This window comes from Meriones unguiculatus, chromosome 11 (genome assembly GCF_030254825.1).
Source record: "Meriones unguiculatus strain TT.TT164.6M chromosome 11, Bangor_MerUng_6.1, whole genome shotgun sequence".
Lineage (NCBI taxonomy): Eukaryota > Metazoa > Chordata > Mammalia > Rodentia > Muridae > Meriones > Meriones unguiculatus.
The window spans coordinates 43,341,865-43,366,520 of record NC_083359.1 but is presented as its reverse complement, the minus strand read 5'-3'; the positions used below and the strand labels follow the sequence as shown (position 1 = coordinate 43,366,520).

The window sequence follows — 24,656 nt, the reverse complement described above, 5'->3', positions numbered from 1 at the left end:
AGATAGCTAGAGATAGCTAGTTAGCTAGATGGATAGATAGATAGATAGATAGATAGATAGATAGATAGATAGATAGATCAAGATAGATGAGATAGATAGATAGATCAAGATAGATGAGATAGATAGATAAATAGATAGATAGATAGATCAAGATAGATAGATAGATAGATAGATAGATAGATAGATAGATAGATAGATAGATAGAATATAGACATTTTTCTTCGTCTTTTTCATGTTGGGATTGTAACCATGTATATCACGCATGTGAGGTGAGTGCTCTCCTACTAAACTACACTGAAATCTCAACCCTATTCTCTTTCTGATGAAAAACTCTAAACTACAAAGGAAGGGAAATAATCCAATCTAGGCACTTGGATGTTACAGGCTTGTCTCTCCAAATGCCAACAGATGGAGGGACCAAATATACTTATAGGATAAGATAGGGCTTAGAGCATAAACCAAAACAGACAGGATCTTCAAATTGTGTGGCACCGTTTCCCATGTGGCCTAAGTCATTCATACATAATGGCTTCCCTTTTCATGAAAATTTCTGGAGGACTCCACTACAATGTTATGTAGACTCCTTAGCAGTGCTTAGATAAGTGTAGTGGTTTGAATGAGAATGTCCACCCATTGTCTTGAGCATTTGAACATTTGTTCCTCAGCTGGAGCCACAGTCTAGGAGAGATGGTCTCCTTGGAGGAAGCATGTCACAAGTGAGAGGGGTGAGCTTCTAGAGCGCAAAGACTCACCCTGATTCGAATATACTCTGTCTGCTTCCTACTGTTGAGGATTTGAGCTCTCAGCTTCATGCTGTAGCCACCATGTATGTTGCCTGCTGCTACATTTCCCTGCTACAATGGCTCTTGCACCTCTGGAACTAAAGCTCATATAAACACTTTCTCCTCTAACTTTCCCTGGCCATGGTATTTTATCAAAGCAACATGAAAGCAACTAATGTAAGTCAGTTCATTTATTAGACTCTATGCTCATTCATTCTAACCCCTGGGCCTTGGCACCTGCTCTCCAAACCCCCATCACATTGCTATATTGTAACCTCTGTACCATTGTCATTATCCACCTTTTATGAATTGCATGGCTTCTCCCACGACAAGAGGACCTCTAAGATCACCAAGTTCCCTCCTGCATTGTCAAGAAAGTACCTGCTCTAATATGAGATGTTTTCTTTATTAATAGGCAGGTATTGCGTGGTCCTCTCCCAGCCATTGGAAAGACCACGGCCACCCACATCTCTGTGTGCAGTGAACAGTGACAAGCAAATTGTAGTTTAAAGCAAGAACAGATGCAAAATATGAGGCAGTTGTCTCCCCTTCGACCTCATATGTCATTGTCAGTGCCACACCTCAGCCCTTCAGCCTAGCCTGTGCTCACCACTGATGTCATTTCACAGTGCTGGGTCTCCTTGCTCTGAGGATCCATTACTGATTAATTCTTTAATTAAGGTTTTCATGTGTATGTGCCTTGGGGCAGTATTTTAAATAAGGAAGGTAGACATTGGGGAGAAAGTTTTATTTTACCTCCTTTAAACATCTCCTTTAAATATTGGAAGTAAACATCTATGTGGTGGATTCCAGGGAAACTCACGGAGAGCCACGAAGTCAGTATTAGTTTGGGGAATCATGCTTGTTGTGTAATCCCCGTGTCAAGCACAGGCAGGGCAAGTTACCTGGTGACCTTCAAAGCTAGTTTCTCAGATTTCTAGAATCACAGACCACTGGGAAATTTCTGTGCCCCCAGAGTGTTTTGCCTGTCAAATACAATCTCCCTCTTGGAATGCGCTCATTCCTGAACCCATGAGCTTAAAGGGTATCGGCAAAATGGCTTTTGAAAAGGGGAAATACCAGCCATATGTCCAGGCAGACCAGCACTTTGAAGTACAAAGCTAAAGATCAGAAAGGAGTTTGATAAAAACATACTGGGTTGTTTGCTTTTGTTATCTTGTTATTTTTTTAAGATGCCTGTTTGTATTCTAATGAGAGAGGAAGAATGAGTATGGATCTGGTTATGTGAGGAAGTATGGAGGACCTGGAAGGAGTTAGAGGGTGGGGAACCGTAGTCAGAATATACTGCATGAAAATAAATGTATTTTCAAATAAAAAAGAAAACTATAAATAAATAAATACAAAAGGGAAATAGAAAGTGAGATCTTCCATGTCCATTACATAGCCCAGGCTGGCCTCAAAATCACAGTCCTTCTCAGCCTTCCAGTGCTGACTACAGCTGTGCCCTACCATGCTGAACTCAGTATTTTTAATATGACCAAATTTAGAGAAATTTTGCATGATAAATTCATTAAATTAGATAAAAACATAAAACATAAAAACATGGCTTGGATGACTGGAGCTGATGGGACAATGCTGTTTATAAAAACTGAAAAACAGATGTCAGTGAGAAAATAGACACAATGTGGGATCAAACCTTGGAGGACAAAATACAAACACACACACACAAACTGTGTGGGACTATGACCAAGCTGGACAGGGCAGATGAGTATCAGGGGTACAGCATGAGGGCATAGCTTGATCAAGGGGAGAAAACTTTGGAAGACAGCATCAAGCTTCCCCAAGACATCAATTCAAATTGTTCATTAATGAATCACTGTTCCCAGACCTCAACAGGCACCTTCCTGCTCCCTGCTCCCAGGGCGTGTGTTCCCAATGCCTCCTGTTAGCCATGATTGTCTGGGGAAAGGCATCCTGCAGTTGGCAGTATGTGCAGCTCTGAAAACCCTATGAAGGAAAGGCTCAGGAGGCAGCTCTGCAGCTCCATGGTAGAGCACTGGTCTGACTTGGAGTCCACCACCGAGGGCTGGAAGTGTGGCTCAGTCTTAGGTACCTAATTAGAATCCACCAATGAGGCAGGGACCAAGGGCATGTCCCAGGGTAAGATCCTCTTTCTAGAAGCCTTTAGTGAGTGATTAGAATCATGGCTCAGGGGTCAGGCAGTTGCATAACATGTACAATGGATTCCTGGGTCCCATTCCCAATATGAGGGAGGGGGACCTGTAAACCCTATTGTAACACTCATCTTGTAACACTCATGAAGTGAAATACTTGACTGGTTAGAGTACCTTTCCATACATTTCTCCTTCCTGTGGGTGAGGGGTGACCATAATTACATTGTTGAGATTAGATAATGATACAAAATCCCTCATTTCAACGTGTCAGGGTGTGAGTCACAGGATAAGTGTTGCAGAAGGCCGACTCTAATACTCCTTAATTTCTTCGTTTTCAAAACAGTCCCTACATCAGAGCAGTGAGTGTCCAATTAAAGAGGGCTTAGGAAGGCATGGAGGATTGCATCCCAGGGGGCAGAAGTGACGGTGACCTTCTATCAGATGAGGGGAAGGCAAACATGCCACAGATCCTAACTTTAGGTCCAGGTACTTGTGGAAGCTGAAAGTCAAAGCCACCAACCACCTGCCCACACAGCCAGTGGACAGCTGTCCCGAATCCAAAAAAAAAACAGAAGAGAGTAAGATGAGATAAGGGCAGTGGTAGGTTTGGAGAGCTCTGGCAACCCTCCGAGCAAATACGTCTTGTAATTTACCAGAGTTCGCTCCATATATAAGTTTAGAAGGAAACAGATGTATATGCAACAAGCTTCTCGTCTGTTAGAACCCACCATTGAGGTGAGGCTTGAAAAGGAAAACAATCTAGTTGAAAAAAGATTTTAAAAAAAGAAAGAAAATGAGATATCTGTGATTCAAGCACTTACCTATGCTAGGTCCTGCTCTAGATATTTTCTGCTTTACTTAATTCCCACCTAAGGACAGAACCACCACCAAAGCTCTCATTGTGTAGGTGAATCAACAGTCACAAAGGTAAAGTAACTTGCCCAAGGTCACAGAGCTGGCAGGAAACAGTGCCAGCAGCACTGGGCTCTTCTAGGCTACCACACTCTAGACCCCAGATACAGCTGGCTCCCTTTCCATTCCTATAAACTAACTTAGTGAAGGCCCAAAGAACCCTTATGTCTCAGCTGCTCCAGAGGAGGTCAAGACAGAGCTGGGCTTGCAGTCTGTGTAATGTCTCTGGCACCTTTGCCCTTGAGGGGTGCCCAAGCCTTACCTCTGAATAAAAGCTAAAAGAGTCTTGGACCAAAATAAATCTGCTAGTGGCTCCAGCCAGGCCTCTGTGCTCACTTAAAAACTGAAAAGGATCTGCCCCTTTCATCTTTTCCCCCCTGTCTTTTGATAATGAAGATAAAGAGCACAGAGAGAGTAGACCAAATGGTGTAGGGGTGGAGGACAGCAGTGGCAGTGCTCTCTGAACTTGCCAGGACAAGGCCAGGTCTGTTCCTTGCATGCAATTACAAAGTAAAAACCAGTATGATGATAAAACACAGCCCGAGTTGTAATTCACTGTGCACAAGCTCAAATCTATTCCAAGACTCCTGTCCCACTTCCAAGTTCAAATGCAAAGACCCTTGGTTGGGAGCCACTTTCACAGAATGCCTGCTAAGGATTCCTAAGCTGTATGGAAGCTGGACCCGATGCCCCTCTAGTAGTTCTGGGGCAGGCAGGCGCAGCAGGTACTGGAGCTTGCAGTGAAGTCGAGAGCCTCCTGTTGTGATCTCTGACAAAGGAGACAGCAGTGTCTCCAGGGTGCACCAGGACTGGGTCTTCCCCTCCCTTGACCAGCAGACACCTTCTGGGTGCTGCGAGACACCTGGTTCCTGAAGCTCGGGCCTTGGAGGCTCCAGGAGCTTCTCAGCCAGGTGGCCCGCTGGGTTCAGCCAGCTCGGCTTCTGCCTTTGCCTCCACCCCCATGGAACTGAGAAACTGGCCAGCACCGGGGCAACCGCCTGTCTGTGCTCCAAGGCAGCTCTGAGGTCTGACTTCTCTCCCCCATGAGGCACGCAAGGAACCAGGGGGCACGGTGAGAGTTCCCAACTCAAAGGTTTCCGTGCCGACCTCTTCTTCTGGGGTCCAGGGCAGCTGGGCATTGACCTGGCAAAAACCCCACAGCTGTCCTTCCTCGCCTGCCCAGCCTGCTCTCCCCCTGCTTCCCACCGGTGGCTTGGCACTTCCAAAGGCCTTCCCAACCACCAAGGTGCCTCCTCCCCCTGACTTCAACAGGGCTTGGGAGGCAGCCAAGAACCGGGAGGTCCACCCAGTGTCCCTGGTAGACAACCCAGTAGACTGACCCGAAGTGCGCAGCCAGATTACTGCCTCTGCCACCAACCCCCCCCCCCCCCCCCAGAACGCACTGGGAGGACAGAGGAGGCAGCCTGGGAGCTTGGAAGGGACGCTCTGGGGCAAGGAAGGACAAGAAGGGAGAAGAGACAATGTGTCTGGGTGGAGTAGGGGGCCCAGGGTCGGGTCCCTGTGCATGACTGTGCCACGGGATGGCTCCTCTCCCCCTGCAAAAGTTCCCGGTCCAGTACACCCAGAGTCGCGCTGGAAGGAGGCCAGCTTCGGTGGAACCTCGATTTTTCTTTCCTGGGACCCTTTGGGTTGGGTCCGGATTAGGGAGCGCAGAAGCGGGCGACTCTGCCTGGACTTACCTAGAACTCCTGGCGAGCCCGGCAGTTGTCGCCTGCTCCTGGATTCAGGACCTCCGATTCCTCAGTGCTCTGTGTACCCCCAGCCACGCTCAGCATCCGCCAGAGGCAACGAAGTGGGATGCTGGCTTTTCTTACACCAGCTGGCCGCAACTTCAGGGCAGGTCAGCCGCGCCCTAAGCTGGGCGCGGCAAAGGTCCGAATCACCCCTAAGGGGCCCTGATGGCCAAGGCCACCTGGTATGGAGCGCAGGCTTCTCGAGGATCTGGAGATGCGCACGGTCCTCTCAGATCTGCCCTGAGCTGGGAGGACGCTAGGAGTTGTCGGCTCCGGACGCCGGGGCGGGGCGCGCGACTGTCCCCTCCAGATGCGAGCTGCGCGACTCACTGGTGGCTTCTCGGGTCCGCGAGGCGCACGCGTGGGTCCTGAAGCTGGCAGAGCGCCCCCACTCTTCCGCGGGTGCAGCCGGGTCTGGTGCGATGCGAAGGAGGAACTCCCCCTTGGCTCTGAGTTCGGACTCCCCTCCCTGCTACCCCACGCGGACCCCTATCTGGTAGCAGCCGCTGCGACTGACACTTCTGGGCTCCAGATGGAGGAGGGTGGTGGCAGCTCGGCTGACAGGGGGGAACTAGAAAGGAGGTGACCTTCAAACCCCGCGCTCCAGGAGGCCGGGAGGAGGGGACCCGGGTGACGCTGATTTGGGGAACAGCAGGCGTGCACCGGGTGGCCCGCGGGAGTGCTGGCAAGCCAGGCTCCCGGAAGCGAAGAAGAGCGCAACCAACAAAATCCAGATTAGAAAATAAACAAAGGAGAGCGAGGGAGAGCGCGAGAAAATGTGTGCATGTGTGTGCGAGTGTGTGTGTGTGTGTGTGTGTGATGCGCGTGTGTTCGTGTGTGTGCGCGCGCGCGCGAGCTCGCGCGCGACAGGCAGCGAGCAGCCGGGCTGGCGAGCCAAAAATAATCCAGAGCACCAGGGAGCGCCCCCTCCCCCTTCCTTCCTCAGCGCCGCGGTCACGGTCACGCGTGCAGCCTTGAACTCCAGCAGCCGCTGTGGGCAAGGGACTAGGTACCTCCAGGCTCTTCTTTCTAAAGCGCCTAAGGGGTGAAAGTTGACTTGGAGACAGGGTGAAGCAATGAGCCCAAGTCCTTCGGGTAATGCCCCCGCCCCCCCCCCCCCCCCGCCTTCCCCTTCCCAAAGTGGGTTTGCTCAGCCACCACCTGAGCGCTTCTCCATACCGAATCCTCCTCCCACACAGGCAATGGAGGAAAGGGAATCTTGAGAGAAGGCTAAGGGGATGAAGCCCCCTTGCCCTGGTCCACTTCAGTTCTGTGAAGTTTCTGGCAAATCCTCAAATCTCCGGGCCTGGCAGAGAAGGAGCCCTATTCCTTAAACAAAAAAGTGAGGGGCCCCTGGAAAGTCCTCAGCTCTGGAAGCCAGGCGTGGGGCCTGCATGCCAGCGGCCACTTCTTCTTGGCGGGAGGAGTGCTTCTGGGTCTCAACTCACACTGCCATGTGTTGCCTTGCACTGTCATCTCAACCGCCAGATGAAAAGGGTGCTCAGCATCTGCCCATTTCACTTGTGAGAAAGCTGAGGGATCAGAAGCTAAAGCTGGGCTTCTCTTCAAACTCTCCCTACACTACCCAGCCAGAAATGCCGTTTCACTTCTCTTTTCTTTCTGTTCTCCTTCCTTCTGACCTTTCCTCCTCCTTTCCTCTCTTTCTGTTTCATTCCCTCCCTCTTTGCCTCCCTCCTTTGTTCTCTGTGCCTTCCTCCCTTTCTTTTTTTTTCTTCTTCCTCTTTTTCCTCTTCTCCCTTCCTCCTTCCTTCCCCTTCTTGGTCCTCCATCCTTCCTCCCTCTCTAGATCCTCCAGCCTTTCTTCCTTCTTTTCTTCTTCCCTTCTCTCCCTCCTGCCTTCTTTCTCCCTTCCCTAATTTTTTCCTTTCTCCTTCCCTTCTTTTCTCCTCCTGCCTTCCTTCTTTCCTTTCTCCTTTCTTCCCTCCCCTTCTTCCCCTCCTCCCTCCATCCCTCTTTGCCTTCCTCCCTCCCTCTCTAATTTACATTTTAAATTATCATGTTACACAATAAAGTCTTCCCTGAAGCTGCTCTAAGCTCTAACATTTGCTGGAGATCACCAAGTCTTCTGCTAGGATTCAGGATCCCACCCTGGGCAAGTCTACCTCATTGACCAAGGAAGCCATTATACTGCCCTGCCGCTTATGGGCAGGTGAGCTTAGGCAAGGCCAGACTCTATCTTGGACCCTTGACCTGAGGCCCTGGCTCACTTCCTGGCTTTGGGTTGACAGCTCATCCCCTCTGTATTCCTCCGGGATGTCCCCAGGGCCTCATCTAGTCTCACTAGTCTCTACATCACATTGTTGTTGTTATTATTATTATTTAGTCTACAGATTCCTCCACATCCAGCAAACACAGTATTCTCCTGCCCACAACCATCAATTTATGAAAACCACCCAATTTGAAGTCATACTTACTTGAGAAAGTAACCTTGCAAACTCCACAAAACTGTCTATCACTGGCACCAGTTATTTGCAGTTTGGGTTATGTTTGACCATGGGCTTTCTCTCCAATAATAATATACTTGTATGTAAACAACTATGTTTTCCTTTTTCATAGACTCTTATCCTTCCCAGAAAGCACAAAGAAGCCATAAATCTATCTTAGTAACATCATAATCATTTTCACCCAAAAACTGTTTACATTAGGAGAGCTGCGGAACTTAAATGCAATTGTCTAGCTATACAGAGAGATTCCATGGCTTGTAAAAGAGGTATTCTCAATTTAAGGGCAAATTATCAATAATGGGAGAATAAATAAATGGCAGCTAATGGGGAGTTCTGTTGCACTGCTTCTCTGTGCTCCTGCACTAGGGTTCTGAGGGGAAGACACAGGCCTGAGCACCCAAGGCAGAGACACTGGCTGTTGGCTCACTAAATGGGTGATGGATGAACCAATTTGTTAACTTTAATACATAATTCTACAATAATAAATGAAATAAAAGCTACCAATCCAAAAATCAAGGTCAGTTTGAATCTGTTCTGATTTATTTATTTGGGAGCAGAAATAGGTTTTTCTATATCAGTAACAAATGCCAGAGGTGATTGCTGATGCCTCACCAGGCTCAAGAAAACTTACCAAGAGCTAAGATATGGTGGCTCACAGCTGTAATCCCAGCACTAGACAGGCAGAGGCAGAGGCAGTTTGAGGCCAGCCTGTTCAACATGATGAGTTCCAGGCCACTTAGGTTTACATAGTGAGGCTCTGTATAAGGAGGAAAGGAAGGAGAGAGGGAGGGATAAAGGAAGGGATGAGGGAAGGAAAGGAAGAGGAGACAGCCACTACAATTTAAAACAAAGTATCGTCACCACCCCAGTAGTACGCCATCATTCTACTAGTCTGGAAAGCACAGGCTGCTGCATTCTCACATTGACCTGTTCCAGTTCCACACAGACAGTATTTTAGTCACATCAGTATTAAGACTGAAAGGTCATGGGAGGTGCTGACTGGACAGCTCCTTGCACCGCCTAGGGGGGACAGTGCCCCAGCTATGGTACATAGAACAGGGAGGCTCTGGCTCCTCCTACTGGCCACAGAAAGTACTGTTCATTTGATATAGTGGAAGCATAAATTTAAAACGGTGTCTTTCACAAAGCTGAAAATGATGATAATAGTGATACCAGGGCAGGAAGTTGGAGGAAGAACACAGGGAGGAGGAGGAAGAGAGGAGGGAGAGAAAAGTAGGAAGACAGGAAGAAGGTGGAAAAGGAGGAAGGAAGGAGAAGAAGGAGATAGGAAGTGGATGAGGAAAGGAATCAAGGAGGAGGAAGCAAAGAGGGGGAGAAGAGTAATTTTCAGCCTCACCTTTGGCTAATGTAGGTTGCAAAGTTCATCATCTCACACTTGAACTTTGAGCACTGCTTCTCCTAGTCTTCCTGATCTGGTCAGCAGTTCTGAACACAGGTCCATAGCCTCTGGGCCACCTGGTTCTCTTTCAGGCTCTGTGACCCAGGTTTGCTTTTTTCTGAGTGGCCTCTGGCTCCTTGCATAGATTGGTCCTCCCATGGAACATTCTGCAGACTCCTCTGGCCTCTTTTTATCCTCTCAATATCCATTAGGACACCACAGTCTAACCCTCAGAATACCCCACCATGGGAAGCCTTTCAGCTCCTCTAAAACTCCCTAGTACCTGCATTTAACTGGACCAGCCTATTGAAAATTCTATTTTTCCCCCAGGGAACAGAAGGACCCACAATGTCAAGGACTTATTACCCAAAGTGAAGGGCCAGATGCATGTTAAGCTCAATAAATGTTTTGTTGAAGCTTCCTTCTGCCTTGCTGTAGGTTATGTTTTGACTGGGCTCACCACTGAACCTAGGTCTCACCAATTTGACTAGTCTGGCTAGCCAGCACGTCAAAGAAATTTCTTTTTTCTCTTTTTCTTTCTCTCTTTTCTCTTCTCTCTCTCTCTCTCTCTCTCTCTCTCTCTCTCTCTCTCTCTCTCTCTCTCCCAGTGTTAGAATTCCAATATGTACTACCATGCCTGGATATTTACATGGGTGTTGGGTGTCTGAACTCAGGTCCACATGCCAAGCACTTGAATCATATCCCACACCCCCTGCAGTCATCCAGTGTTTATGTTTCTCATGGGGACCCTCCCATACATGAATTAGATATCATCTCTATTTGTAGTCTGCCAGAATAAGCAGAAGATACAATCACTATGTTTTTCATTTTTGGTTTTTGTTTGTTTGTTTTTCAGAAAATGACCCACCTAGAGTCTGGAGGAGATGACTCCAAATAGACAAGATAAGGAGGAATCATCTGAGGAGCTGGGTCAAGGCCAATCCTAGAGAAGGATTAGGAAAGTATCAGCTCTTTCAAGAAACACAAGATCTGTTCAGAAGAGAGAAACATGCTGAGAGCAAGGGATTGAAGGGAAAGCAGGATGGAGTGACTAAGCTAAGGATGTGGGCCGAGGTGTCAGGGAGGGCTGGGAAGTGAGTCCCATGGTTACTCTTGTTTTGTCACTAGGCTTTGGCTGAGTCTCCCACCCAAACTCTCCATCACCAGGATTCCTATCTACGAAGCGTGATCATTAATTTGCTTTCAGTGATGTTTTGAAGACCTCTTCCCCAGGATGACCTTCCACTGACTTAAAAACTTCCAGATTGACAGTGCTGCATCACAGTGAATTCTAGGGGTGAGTTAATTCTAGGGATGATGTTAAGTATAGCAAGAATATTAAAAGTATATCAGGATAGGAAAATGGATGGAAAAATCAACTAAAAATGCATCCAAATAGCCAAGCATCTTCTCATCTTCCCTTGTAAGGATGCTTTTCCACAAGCAGGTAAGGAGAGGATGCTTTGTAGGGATCTTTTTTACAAGAGCCTCTGGTTCATAAAGTGCACCCTACCATCCTAAGATTACACCAAAACATGCATTGCCTTGGGTTCTCTGACCCTGCACTAAGCTGAAATTTTTGTGTCTATCAACCAATTAGAACTAATTAGAACAGTCCGCACAGAAAGATTGTCTGAGCCTCATATTCTCTACTCCCTTCTCTAGACTTTGGGCACATGATACATTTTTAATAAGCAGGTATGGCTTGGTTGAACTTGCCCACTGTCTTGTAGTTCAAAATTCTGATATTTATCCAGACATCTCAGAAAACATTTGAGTCTCTCTGTCTCTGTCTGTCTCTCTCTGTGTGTCTCAGAATATACGTGTTTCCATGCTGTTTGAAAGGTCTCTGAGGTCCAGAAAAGTAGCTAATCAGATTAAAGGCACTTGCTGCCAAGACTAACAACTTGAATTTCGTCCTCAGGATCCACAAGGTGGAAACAGAGAACCAACTTCTGTAGGTTGTCCTCTACACACACACACACACACACACACACACACACACAGAGAGAGAGAGAGAGAGAGAGAGAGAGAGAGAGAGAGAGAGAGAGAAGACTAAATAAATTAATTTAATTTTTAAAGAAAATGTCTTTAAAATAGTGAACAGAGGAACTTCTCTCTCATCTCCTGCTCTCCTCCCTTTTTCTGTCCTGAACACAGCAAGGCTGACCTGGGGAGGTGCCTCAGGGGAAAAGCACTTGCCACACAAGCATGGGGACTGTAGTTCAGATCAGCAGAGCTCACATGAATGCTAGGAGGACATGTGGCTCACCCGTTATTCCAGCACTTTAAGGAAGAGTCAGAGAACACCCTAGAGAAGCTGGCTGGACTAAATTAGCCTTTTTTCAGAGAACTCACTGCCATGCCTATGCTTTGCTAACTTTCTCACAGCCCAGAACCCCCTGCCTGGGGAATGGTGCCTCCCACAGTGGGCTAGGTCCTTCTTCATCAACTTACATTTAATAATCCCCTACAGACATGCCACAGGCCAGAATGATCTGGGCAATTCTTCAGTTGAAGCTTTCCTCTCAGATGACTCTAGGCTATGTCAAGTTGACAGTTAAAGAGCCAGGACAAGTAAAACTACCTGCTTCCATATGTTTATCTACCACTTACTGCTAATGTGAACTAGACATGTTTTTAGTATTTTATATTATATGTACAGGTGTTTTTTCTGCGTGTATATCTGTGCATCACATTTGTGACTGGTGTCCTCAGACCAGAAGAGGGAAACAAATCTCCAAATTGGAGATAGAGATCGTTGTGAACTGCCGTGTGGATGCTGGAATCAAATCCAAGTCCTCCTGAAGAGCAGCCGGTTAAACACCGAGCCATCTCTACAGCCCCTAGGGAAGGATTCACAGTTTACTGAAGATCCACTTGTTTGTGTGTGACTTAGGAACAGTGACAGTGATGGTGACGTAATGCACATAGTAGCAGTGACAGTTAACATGGTGAACTGCAGCTGCCAGCAACTACAAAGCAAGATGACAATGCCCCTGCAGGTGAGAGGAGATCTGCTGGGCTCCATGTACCCTCTATCATGATAATATTTTAAGAATTATTGCTGTGCTCCATGTGAAAGCCACGGGAAATAAATGATAGTGTTTCTTTACTTTAAGATGGTTTGGGTGCCGATGCAGCATCTACATCTGTCACACAACTAAAACCACCCAAAGACAGAGTCGATGCTAAGGATGGCAGCATGGCCAAGAACAAAGGACTAGGGGTATCCATACTGCTACGGAGTCCCTGAGTAGATCAACGTCCCATTGCCTTGCTGCTGCTGCTCTGTCTGTCTTGTATGATGGGCATGTCCCCTTACCATGCATGCTTGCTGAGGGTTCTTTGTGCTCTAGAGCAGGGCTTGTCAAACTCAGCAGCACTGGTTTCTTAATCAGGATAACCCTGATGGAGCAGATTGCTATGCACTAGAGGATGTTCAGTGTCACAGCTCCCACTCATCAAATCCAGTAGAACTTAATCTTTCATCCCCTAGCTCAGGCTAGAAATGTCTCCCAGAGTTGTCACATGCTCACCAGGCAAAAACCATCCCAGTGGTCCAAAGCACAATCATGATCATGATGCAGCATTAAAGGACAGAACAACACTCTGATGAATAGTGACATCATGAGAGCTCAGTTGGTAAAAAAAAAAAAAAAAAAAAAAAAAAAAGACTTACTCCATAAATACCAGTTCAGTTACTCAACTGAACAATATTCTAGCACTTCTAGCTTTCTCTGTTCCACACTGTCACTGAGGCTTTCAACACTCACTTGTGAATCTGCAGATGCTAGTTATGGTCCTCTAGAAATGGATCTTCAGAAAAGTGTTTCAGCACTGGAGGTGAACCAGAGAGAGAACCCAGGAAAGAGTGATCCAGTGTTGGAGAGTAGGCATGTGAGACAGGGAAGGAAGAGAATCTGACATGAGTGCGTTATATGATCTCTCAGCAATGCACAGCAGCCTTGGCAGTTCTCACATCTGAATATCAACATTTGCTCCTTTTGAGTTTCGCTTTGGGCTGAGTGCTCAGTCTGCATTAGATGACACCCAACTAACAAAGGCACTGTCTTCACCAGGACTCCAGCACTCAGAGCAGACTACTGTCCACCACTGAAAGGAGGATTAAGCCTTGGATATCAAGGGTCACCAGTCTCACTTGCTCACCGGATGGTGATTTAGTTCAAATCCAGCTTCATTCACCTGTTTTGTACCAAGGAAAGCTATGATGTGCCTTTGAAGGACTTGCTACAAATTGAAAATAGAAGTACCTTTGGGAATTCAGTCCATACCTTGTGTGTTACACCCAACCTCAGAGGAGCCCTGTGGAGGAGATAGCATCCTTCTAATTCCCATCTCACAGACAGAGACTGAAGCTCCAAGCAGGAAAAAAGTAAAATTTTAAAGATCACAAATTTAAGCTCCAGGCCTCAGGTTTAAATCCTCCACATCTGATACAAGGACCATAGGATTTTACACTACATTTCTATAACCTCACTATACATACAGGCATTCAGAAGCCAATGAGACAGAAAACAAGTGCATAAATATTTTAGGATTTGTAATTATTATTATTATTGTTATGTTACTATTATTATTGGTGTTTTGACTGCATGAATGTCTGTGTATTATACATGTGCCTAGTGTCCACAAAGACTACAAGAGGCCGAGGCCGTTGGATCTCCTAGAACTGGAGATAAAGATGGCTACGAGTCCCCATACATATATATGCTGTACATTGAAACTATACCCACATGAGTACAGGTGTCCCCAAAGCCAGAAGAGGGTGTTGGATCCCTAACAGTTGGAGTGACAAGCAGTTGTGATCCAGATAACGGAGATGCCAGGAACTTGGTTCTTCAGCAGGAGCAGTTTGTGCTTTTAACTGCTGAGGCATCATCTAGCCCTGTAAATGGATAAATAATATCAACACCCACTAAAAGTCCTTTTTAAAATAGCCAAAATACGGTTCCCTGTAGTTCCACCTATAGTCAGGCATGAAGGTTAAAATTAAGACCTCTGAAGGAAAAAAAAAATGTCTCAAGTCAATGAGGTGTTAATAGTTAATGAATTTATAATCAGAACAGAAAAGGTTTTCCCTGAACGTACTAACAACTCAGAGGGGGAAATGCTCTGTGTCTTAGCAACACGGAGTACAGGAGATCAATTTCTTTCAGATGCACTTCATTTTCAGTCTTACTCATTTTATTACAAATGGATGAGTAAAGACATTGAAGCCATTTAGAATGAAATACGCAACCCTGCAAAGAAGAATCCGCATAGGCAGTGCTTACTGGTGGCTTATGGATGGTCTGCACAGTTAGAGATCTATAAATCACGGCCAAACCAAACATTACTATGCTCAGCATTTGCACATACGTTATTTCTATTTAGCTCTCCTTCTTCAATTAAGAGGCAGGCATTTCTAAACGAAAGAAATCAGTTGGTATGTGCTTAAGAACACATCGCAGGTGATCTAAGGAGGTAGGAGAGGAGGGCCAGGTTTGCGGAGGCTAAGCCCTGACCCTCCTGGGGCTCCAGGGTGGGCACTTAGTGAAAACTAAACCCCACTCCAAGAACTAAATTGCAGCAAGTGCAGCTTTCTCTAGCCGAGTTTCCCATGCTGTCACCACACGCTCAGCTCTATGTCCTCCTCCATGAATCTACAGATACCCTTCAGGGTTCCCTCGGAAATGGATCTTCAGAATAGTGTGAGCATAGGGGTCTTAAATTTGAGAAAGAATTTAGGAAGGAATGGCCTAGAGGTAGAGAGTAGGGAAGTAAGAAAGTGAAGGGACAGAATTCAACACAAACATGTTATAGAACAAATTTCCACTGTAGGTAACTAGAGATTGTTCCCACTAAAAGATTCTAGGAGCCAATGTGGACCATATCCCCTAGAGTTCTCAAACCCAGGAGGCAAGAAATTGGTTAGTTCCACCTCAATTCACATCAATATAGGCCAGAAGACTCATTTTGTGTTTATGGGAAGGGGAACTGTTATCTCCATGTTTATTCCACACACTTCTAACCTTCCATGGCTGGTTTTAGGTCAGCTAGACACAACCCCTAGTCATCTGAAAAGAGGGAACCTCGGCTGAGAAAATGTTTCCATAAGATCGAGATGTAAGGTGTTTTCTTAATTAGTGATTGATGGGGGAGGGCCCAGCCCATTGCAAACGGTTCCATTCCAAGGCTGGTGGTCCTGGCTTCTATAACAAAGCAGGCTGAGTAAACCATGATGAGCAAGCCAGTAAGCAGCACCCCTCCACAGCCTCTGCACCAGCTCCTGCTCAAGTTTCTTGCCCTGTTTGAGTTCCTGTCCTGATGTGCTTCAATGATGACTATGATGTGGAAGTGCAAGCCAAATAAACCCTCCCCTCCCCAAGTTGCGTTGGTTCTAGTGTTTCATTACAGTAAGAGAAACTCTAAGACACTGGGCATGAGGAGAGTGGAGTCCAGCAACAATAAATACGGAGTTGTGGAGAGAGCAGGAAACGGTGACCCTAGAGAGGTCTTGATGACATGAATATACTGCATCTTAATGAGAGTTGGCAGGGAGAAGGACTTAGCACAGAGTCCAGGGGCCATAGAGGTCTTGGATGGGGTCTGGGTAGAGTAGAATCTAGAGGCCACAAAAAAATTCCCAGAAAGAAGCTCAGGTTAAATTGTCAGCACTAAGCAATGCACACTCTGTGCACATACACACTAGCGTGAGTCTCAAAGTGGGAAGCGATGGTGTAAGTTCTGGTTGCTCAGTGTCCCTTGAAGGGATGAAAGGGAAATCCTGGCATTTCAAACACTGTCACTCATAGTCTCAGAAAGAATGAAGGCCAGGTCTTTCCTTACCTATGAAACTTCACTGTGACACATGCAAATGTCCTGTGGCTCCCGAGCTGCAAGGGACAGAACACTCATCTGAAATGCCTATCAAAACTCAGATATTTGGCCCACCCTGGAGACTGAGATTCAGGAAACCTAGAGGTAAGATCAGGAATCAAATCATACACATACTGTTGCAAGCATGCAAACACACACACACACCAAACACATACACCTCCTAGGTTACGCTCTGGGAGATGCCAATCCTTGTCCCAGGGAAGCAACTCAGAGTAGTCAAGTCTGGCTGACCTACTTTGTCTTCTCAGTGCCTTGCTTGGCTCAAGGGTGAGGAAGTGGTTTCCAGGTGAGGTACATCAGCAGTTGTTGGTACAGAGGAAAACTGGTTGTAGAGCCATCTCTGTCCTCTGCAGCTCTGTCTTAGAGAATGTGATTGCATTCCTTCTCTTAGCATTGCAGAGTGTCACCAGTGTGGCAATGGCACACATTCTTTTATAGTTGATAATAAAGGAAAACAAGGCTCACACTGAACACTGTAGGACAGCAAACAGTTTGTTCCTGCACCCCTCTCTACTTTCACTCTGTAAAGCATTTCCCAGGTATTAGCCACCATCCGTGGATTGACACAAGAAAGGGGGACCAATGAGAGAGACAGTCAATGAAAAGGCCATCGGTCTATTTGATTTCACTCCCTCTCCCTGCTTTGAGGCATCTCTGTGTTCAAAAGCTCCAAGATGAGCTCTCTTGCTGTTATTCCGTCAGGCAATTAAGCGACTTGGCAATAAAAGCAACCACTTTTTTTTCCCCTGGACTCATTCACAGAGAATACAGAACAGCACAGGACAGATGTTGAACCAAGACATAAGTACTTTTCTGAACACACTTCTCATTGCCAAAGCTAAATGGTTTGCCAGAGCATTGATTCCAGAACCGTCCTTCTCTCCTGGGATCTTTTCCCACCCATTAAGTTCTCCTTATGCTCCCTCTTCACACGTTGTGGCCACCAGGGTAAGGACACTTCAAGGTTCTCTAACATTAAACTACCCTTCTGCCTCAACTCTTGCTCTGCCTCAGCTGAGTTCCTGATCGAGGTCCACCTGTCATCTCTAAGCTTAGTGCAAACACTGCCTCTGGCTTACTCATTGCCCTGCTGCAGATGCTTTCTCTATACTCATCATTTCACTCAAGCACTGAGATTCTCCTCTTCCTCTTTGCTGACCTTCAAAGTCATGCACAGTCCTGACTCCCAGTAATTATTTATTATTAATTATTTCTCTCAACCATATCCCTGACAAGACAACTAAGAAGAAGAAAAGATTTACCTTATCTCACTGTGGATACAGTTCATCATGACGGGACAACTCACAGTTGTGGAGTAGCTGTGGGAAGCATGTGGAGAGCGTGAGGCTTCTTGCTCAGCTCTTGATCAACAGGCAGCAGAGAGAGAGCATCCAGAGGTGAGGTCAGGCTATAACCCAAAGGCCCACCCCTCATTGACACTCTTCTTTCAGTAAAGCCACACTTCTTAAAGGGCCCACCATATCCCCAAATAGCACCACCATCTGGGGACCAAGTGTTTTAAACACATGGGCTTTCAGGACATACCACGTGCAAGCCATAGCTCTCTCTCTTTCACCTTCTGATGTGTTGAGCATCTACAGTTCCTGGTGTCTCCCTGCATCTGAACTGCTTCCTCCTTGCCCTCTTGTCTATCTTCTCTAAACAGTCAGTACACATTGGCCCCTTTAAATGGTAAAGTGTTCTATCATTCATATGCTGCTCACATTACTTCCTGTGGATGCCACTGACATCTCCACGGCTGCTATATCTCAGGGGGTATCTGGACTTTTCACCTCTCAGCTATATTCCCACCTCCACATTTCCAGCTCAAAATGTTAATCCTTCTGGCTATCTGCCAGGCATCTGGGCTGCTGTTTAGACTCCATCCAGTCATCATTTGGCAAGCATTTTTTGTGTGCCTAGTATGTTTGCAAAATAAATTAGCAACAAATTTCACTGTATTAGTTGGCTCGTGCTGCGGTAAGTATTTGCTCCAAAACTTAGCAGTTCAGAATAGCCAACATTACCTAACAGTGTATGTGGGTTGGGGTGTGGCACAGCTCACTCAGAGGGGTGCCCTAGTTCAAGCTCACTAGCAAGGCCTCCATCAGAGTATCAGCTATGACTACAGCTCTTGCTCAGGGCTTGATGATGAAATCTGCTCCCACACCCACCACAATGGTTAATCACCATTGTCAACTCGACAGGATCTAGGATCACCTAGGAGACAAAGCTCTATACATGTCTGTGAAGAGGTTTCTAGATGAGGTTAATTAAAATGGGGGTGTACATTATAAATACAGAAAACAATATTCTAGGGGCTGCAAGCGGGAGCTGCACACAAGAAATAAAGTGAGGACTGGCAAAATGGCTCAACAGGCCAGGTGCTTGCCAGGCAGCTTGACACCTTGAGTTCTGTCCCTGGAACCCATGTAGAGGTAAATGGAGGGAGACGACTTCACAAAACTGTCCTCTGACCTGATTCACATCACGTCATGGCACATGTGCACTCAAACACAGACACCCCCCACACACAAATTGTATTTTTTTTTAATTATTAAAGGAGAAAGCAAACTGAGCACCAGCATCCATCTCTCTCTGCTTCCTGACTGACTGCAGATGCTCTATCACCAGCCACCTTGGGATCCTGCTATCAAGCCTGCGCCACCATGACAGGACTGTGCTCTCACACTGTGACCTGAAATAAACCCTTCCTTCCTTTAGCTGCTTTTGTCCGGCTCTTTGTTGGTTTGCCTTCTGCAATGAGGAGCACAATTAAAACATGACTCATATGGCTGTTGGCAAATGGCCACCTTCCCTTTATCATTTCAGGGGTCAGCTCCCAACGTGGCAACTGGGTTCCCTCAGGACAGAAGAGCAGTTGAGTACCTGAGGTTGAAGCCAACATTTCTGTAGCCTAATCTCAAAAGAGACAGATCATAATTTCTGCAGGTGTTTCTTTCCTTGTTTCTGTAACAAGATAAGGACAACTCAAGGGAGACAATGGAGTTTGGGCTTATAATCTGAAAGAATATATTCCATCATGGCAGGAGGCATGGTAGCAGTCAGCTCTATTGTATCAGGACTGTGCAAATTACCTCCTAATTCCGTATGTGTGTGTGTGTGTGTGTGTGTGTGTGTGTGTGTGTGTGTGTGTGTCCACATGCCTGCAGGTTCCTGGAGAGGCCAGAAGATGAAATCAGATCCCCTGGGGATGTAGTTGCATATAGTGGTGAGCTGCTCAATGTCCATCATGGGAACAGAACTCAGGTCTTCTGCAAGGGGAGTATGTGCTCTTACTCTCAGACCCATCTCTCAGCCCAACCTCTTTAATTCTTGGCAGAATATAAATCAGAAATAATAAAAAGCATAAAGACCTACCCCTACCCCACCTCCTCCTTCAAGGTTCCAGAACCTTACAAATGGCACATGAAAGCTGTGGGGGACATGCCACATACACACCACAATAGTTTTTGTTGTGTTTCATTCATTTGAAATGAAGCAATGTGTCCTTGCCCACACTCCAACAAAAGAGAGTCATGTGAGTGTCTATCTCCTAGGGGACAGGAATCAAACAGCCCAATGTTAGAACTCATTGCCACAATCTCATTTCAGAAAGCTTGGATCCAGTGACACACATCCCAAAAATCATGGCAGAGGTATGGGGGAAAAGGATGGCAAGATCCAGGTGTGATTGTACGTAACATTCACCACAGCATTCAAGATGCTGAGGCAGGAGGATTGTGAGTTCAAGGTCTGTCTGGGTTACATAGATAGACCCTGTCTGAAAACAAACAAGGGGCTAGAGAAAAGTACTTGTTATACAAGCACATGAGGACCTAAGTTTGATCCCCAGCACCCACATGACAAAGTTGGATGCAGTCATATGTTCTAGCCCTGAGAAGGCAGAAACAAGCAGGTCTCTGGGGCACAGTGCCCAGCCAACCCAGCCTCACCAGGAAGCCTGGGATCCCAGTGAGAGACAGAGCCTCCACACAAATCAGTCAGAAATGGGATTGATGGACCTCTGGGACGCTAATTCCAGCAGGCACTGGCTACAGACATTGCTGAAGCCAAATGTTGGGGCAGTGAGGACTGTCTGTCTATAGCCTCATTTCTTCTTCCTGTTGCTAGCAGCCTCTTGGTTATATGGTTAGGGTTTCAAAAGTCTGAAAGCCACATATCACATTCCACCAAATTAATGACTGACAAAAAATAATATTTATTTATTTATATTTTATATATAATACATATTATATATAATTTATGTATACATATATATGTATGTATATATCAGGAGGGTCTAGTAGAATCTTTAATGTGGCTATCAGCCTATGGCTGAACCTTCCCTGGCAACATAACACTGCTCTGACAGACCAACCCTGTGGAGTCAGCTCTGTATTACTGCACTGAAAGTGCCTAATCAGAGGATGAAGGCAGCTCCTTAGTGGAAACACACTGATACTTTTTAAAATCAGTGTCAGAATATCACAGAACAGGTTTGGGTAAACTCCTGAGAATTCACTGGACGGCCTTCACAGCTGTCACTGGCTGCAGGCAGCTGCACGTTCTGCAGGCAGTGTGCATGTGTACATGAAGGGGACACGTTTGGTACTCTGCCTCAAAGAGCTGCACGTTGTAGCCTATGCAGCCTGTGCTCTGCAGATGCTCTGCAGCCCCATTGGCCTGGAAGACACCACTTTGACCTCCTCAGCTGCCATGCAGAATCCTGCAGAAGACCCTGCTCAAAGGCTGGTATCCTTCAGGAAAAAAATTCACTCAGCTTCTCCTGGCTGCTTCTTTCCCAAGAAATCATGACTCTCCACAGAAGGCAATGCTGTCCCCCAGGAACTGTTTGGCAATATCTAGAGACACTTTGTTGGTTGTCATGAGTGGAGAGAGGAAATTTCTAGTGGTGAGTATGGAGTGGACAGAATGGAGAGACACCTCTCAGCATCCTTCAGCCCCTTCTCTGAATGTCACCATGCCAGAGCGCAACTCTCATTCTCTCTTGCAACACTTAAGGCCTCGTATTATAATGATCAATTTCATAGTGTCCTGATTAAACCAGGAGCTCCTCAGGGCTAGGGATACTGCTGTGTTTGTCAATGTTCTCTCAGCTCTGGCAGGTGCCTGGCCCATCGCAGATGCTCAACAAACATTGGCAGGATGAGGGAGGGAGGGAACGAGTGTCCAGATGGGCTCATGAAACATAATCCAAGAAAACCCAGTTCCTGGAAGGCACCATGCTTCCTTACATGGCTATTGTATTTGAAAATTTCAGTGGCAGGGTGTGTTACAGTCCCCTCTCCCCCCACCAAGAAGCTAACTGCAAAAAGAGTCAACTTCTGATACTACTGTCACGTGACTTGATCTGCAAGACTGCGAGGAGCTGATTTATTTCACGATAGTCATTATGAAGTGGCTTTTTACAAAATAATTTTCTAAAGTCAGAGGAAATCCCTACACTCTCATTGGGATATCCAGGCCAGGGGCTGCTGAGCCTGCATGGTGGGTGACCTCTCATACAGGGACGAGAATGTGCATTTACACCCTCAGAACTCACAGACAGCCTGACTCTGGGGCAGGCATCTGGTATTCTGCACTCCTGCTAGAGGAGAGATGGAAGAGATGGGAGAATTCCTAGAAGCCCTTTGGCCAGCCAGCGTGGCATATGAGTAAAGAGCAAGAAATCCTGTCTCAAGCAAGCTGGCAGATGAGGGTGGACATTGAAGTTATCCTTGGATCTCTGTTTGAATGCCTTGGCACACGTGCACCCGTATTCACATAAACACACAGGCACATATATCACACAATCCTGCTAAGAATGTGTGTGTACATATGTGTTTGTATCTCCACACTGTTGTCATCTTGAACTTTTGTGCAACCAAAGTTCATGACCCTCTTCCTTCATCCAATTCCTGGCTCAAATAAGGCCGCATGTGTTGTGTCTCCATCATCCATTGCTCACTTGAGTAAGAAACACACATACTTTGTTCCCTGTGAGGATTTCTCCCGACAGTGACTCCCAGTCTCTGGTATCCTGGGGCGCACAGCTCTGTGTGTGCCAAAGAGCTGGGCACGCAGCAACTGTCTGTGCCCGTGGCTGGTGCCCAGTTCAGTGATGGCGGCTAATACCTGCCGGTCTGTGAGACTTTTTCCAGGGAAAGACTGGGAGTCACTGTCAGGAGAAGTCCTTACAGGGAACGAAGCGAAAAGGGACTGACTTAGGCCACCCAGTATATCCCTAGAAAAGGGCCCACAGACCTGCCCAACCCAGCCACCTGCTGTGCACCAGATAACCTGCTGTTACCAGGAGAGCGGTACTCACCCGTCACAGATTACTGCTTGGGTACTGGGGCACAGGGCCCCAACCTCAGACCTACAGAAGCCCGGAATCCCCGAGATCGACCCCCAGATACTGTTCCAAGGGGCAACCTGGTACCCCTAACAAAACTGACCAAACCACAGGACACACAGGTTGTACCAGCAGATCACTAAATTTACAGCAAGAAACCCAGAAGCAGGGCAGCTGTCTTTAGGACTTTTCCAGATGAGAGGAGAACCCTCTCGACTAACAAGGAACACGATTACCACTCAGGTCTCTATGCCTGAGGTGAGCAGTGGCAACTCCTGAAAAACACTGGCCATATAATGACTATACCCAAAAAGCTGAGAAGAATTCCTTTAGGAAAAACCATCTTCCTGCCAAGGGGATTCTCTCTACCACAGGATTCCAGGAACCACCAGAAACTAACTCCAAACATCTAACATAGCCCAATGGGTAGAGGCCAGCATAAAAGCTCAAACCAACAAAAGGCAGAACAATATGGCATCTCTAGAACCCAGTTATCCAGGGGCAAGTAGGCCTGGATACCCCAGCATAATTGAAATTCAAGAAGATGACCTAACATCTATGCTCTTGTAGAGGATAACAGAGGAAACAAATAAAATGCGTAAAGACCTAAAGGAAGATAAACTCAAACATATTATGGCCATCCGTAAAGAAATACAGGAAGTTGCAGCCAAACAGTTTGTGGCCTTTAGAGAGGAAATGCTTAAGTCACTGAAAGAAATAAAAGAAACAGAGGATTGTTCAAACAAACAGCTGAAGGAATTGAAGGAAAAACAGGAAAATACAGTCAGACAGGTGAAGGAAATCAACGAAATGGCTCAAGATCTGAAGATAGAATTGGAAAAATTAAAGAAAACACAAATGGAGGAAATTGTGGAGAGAAAGAACTTAGGGAAGAAAACAGGAACTACAGAAGTTAGCATAACCAATAGACCACAAGAGATGGAAGAAAGAATCTCAGGTGTGGAAGATACAATGGAAGAAATAGTTGTATCTGTCAAAGAAAATGTTAAATCTAAAAAATTCCTGACACAGACAGTCCACGAAATTCAAGACAACATAAAAAGACAAAACCTAAGAATAATAGGAATAGAGGAAAAAGAAGATTCCCTGGTCCAAGGCCCAGGAAATATTTTCAACAAAATCATTGAAGAAAATTTCCCCAACTTAAAGGAGAGGCCAATAATAATACAAGAGGCCTACAAAACATCCAGTAAAGTAGATCATAAAAGAAAATCCTCCCGCCACATAATAATCAAAACAGTAAGTATACAGAACAAAGAAAAAATACTAAAAGCTGCAAGACAAAAAGGCCAAGTAACATATAATGTCAAACCCATTAGAATCACACCTGACTTTTCAACAGAGACTATGAAAGCCAGAAGGGCCTGGATGGATATCATGCAGACCCTAAGAGAACACAGATGTCAGCCTAGGCTACTGTACCCAGCAAAACTCTCAGTCCTCATAGAAAACAAGATATCCAATGACAAAAACAAATTTCAAAAATACCTACACATAAATCCAGCATTACAGAAGACACTAGAAGGGAAAATACAACCCAAGAAAACTAGCTACTTTCAAGAAAACACAGGAAATAATTAACCTCACTACAGTAAAACAAAAAGCAACCAAACACACAACCTATGACCACAGCCAACATCAAAATCAAAGGATTTAACAGCCACTGGTCATTAATCTCTCTCAACATCAATGGACTCAAATCTCCAATAAAAAGACACAGACTAACAGAATGGAAGCGTAAACAAAACTCAGCAATCAGCAATCTGTTGCATACAAGAAACACACCTAAGTCACAAAGATAGACATTACCTGAGTGTAAAGGGTTGGAAGACGGCTTTCCAAGCAAATGGACCCAAGAAGCAAGCAGGAGTAGCCATTCTAATATCTGATAAAATAGACTTTCAACCAAAATTAATCAAAAGAGATG

General features: G+C 46.0%; 1 protein-coding gene across 10 annotated transcripts in view; it reads right to left on the bottom strand.

The window, feature by feature from the left end:
* Nucleotides 1–24,656, bottom strand: part of Rbfox1 (RNA binding fox-1 homolog 1) — a 1,697,412-nt gene that overhangs the window by 1,568,154 nt on the left and 104,602 nt on the right. The window contains exon 1 of one of the 10 annotated variants that reach the window (XM_060364142.1): nucleotides 5,530–6,386. The exons of the other annotated variants lie outside the window; for them this stretch is intronic. The gene's annotated coding sequence lies outside the window, so the exon portion shown is untranslated. Of the gene's footprint in view, nucleotides 1–5,529; nucleotides 6,387–24,656 lie in introns of those variants that run through there. 10 annotated transcript variants of the gene reach the window in all.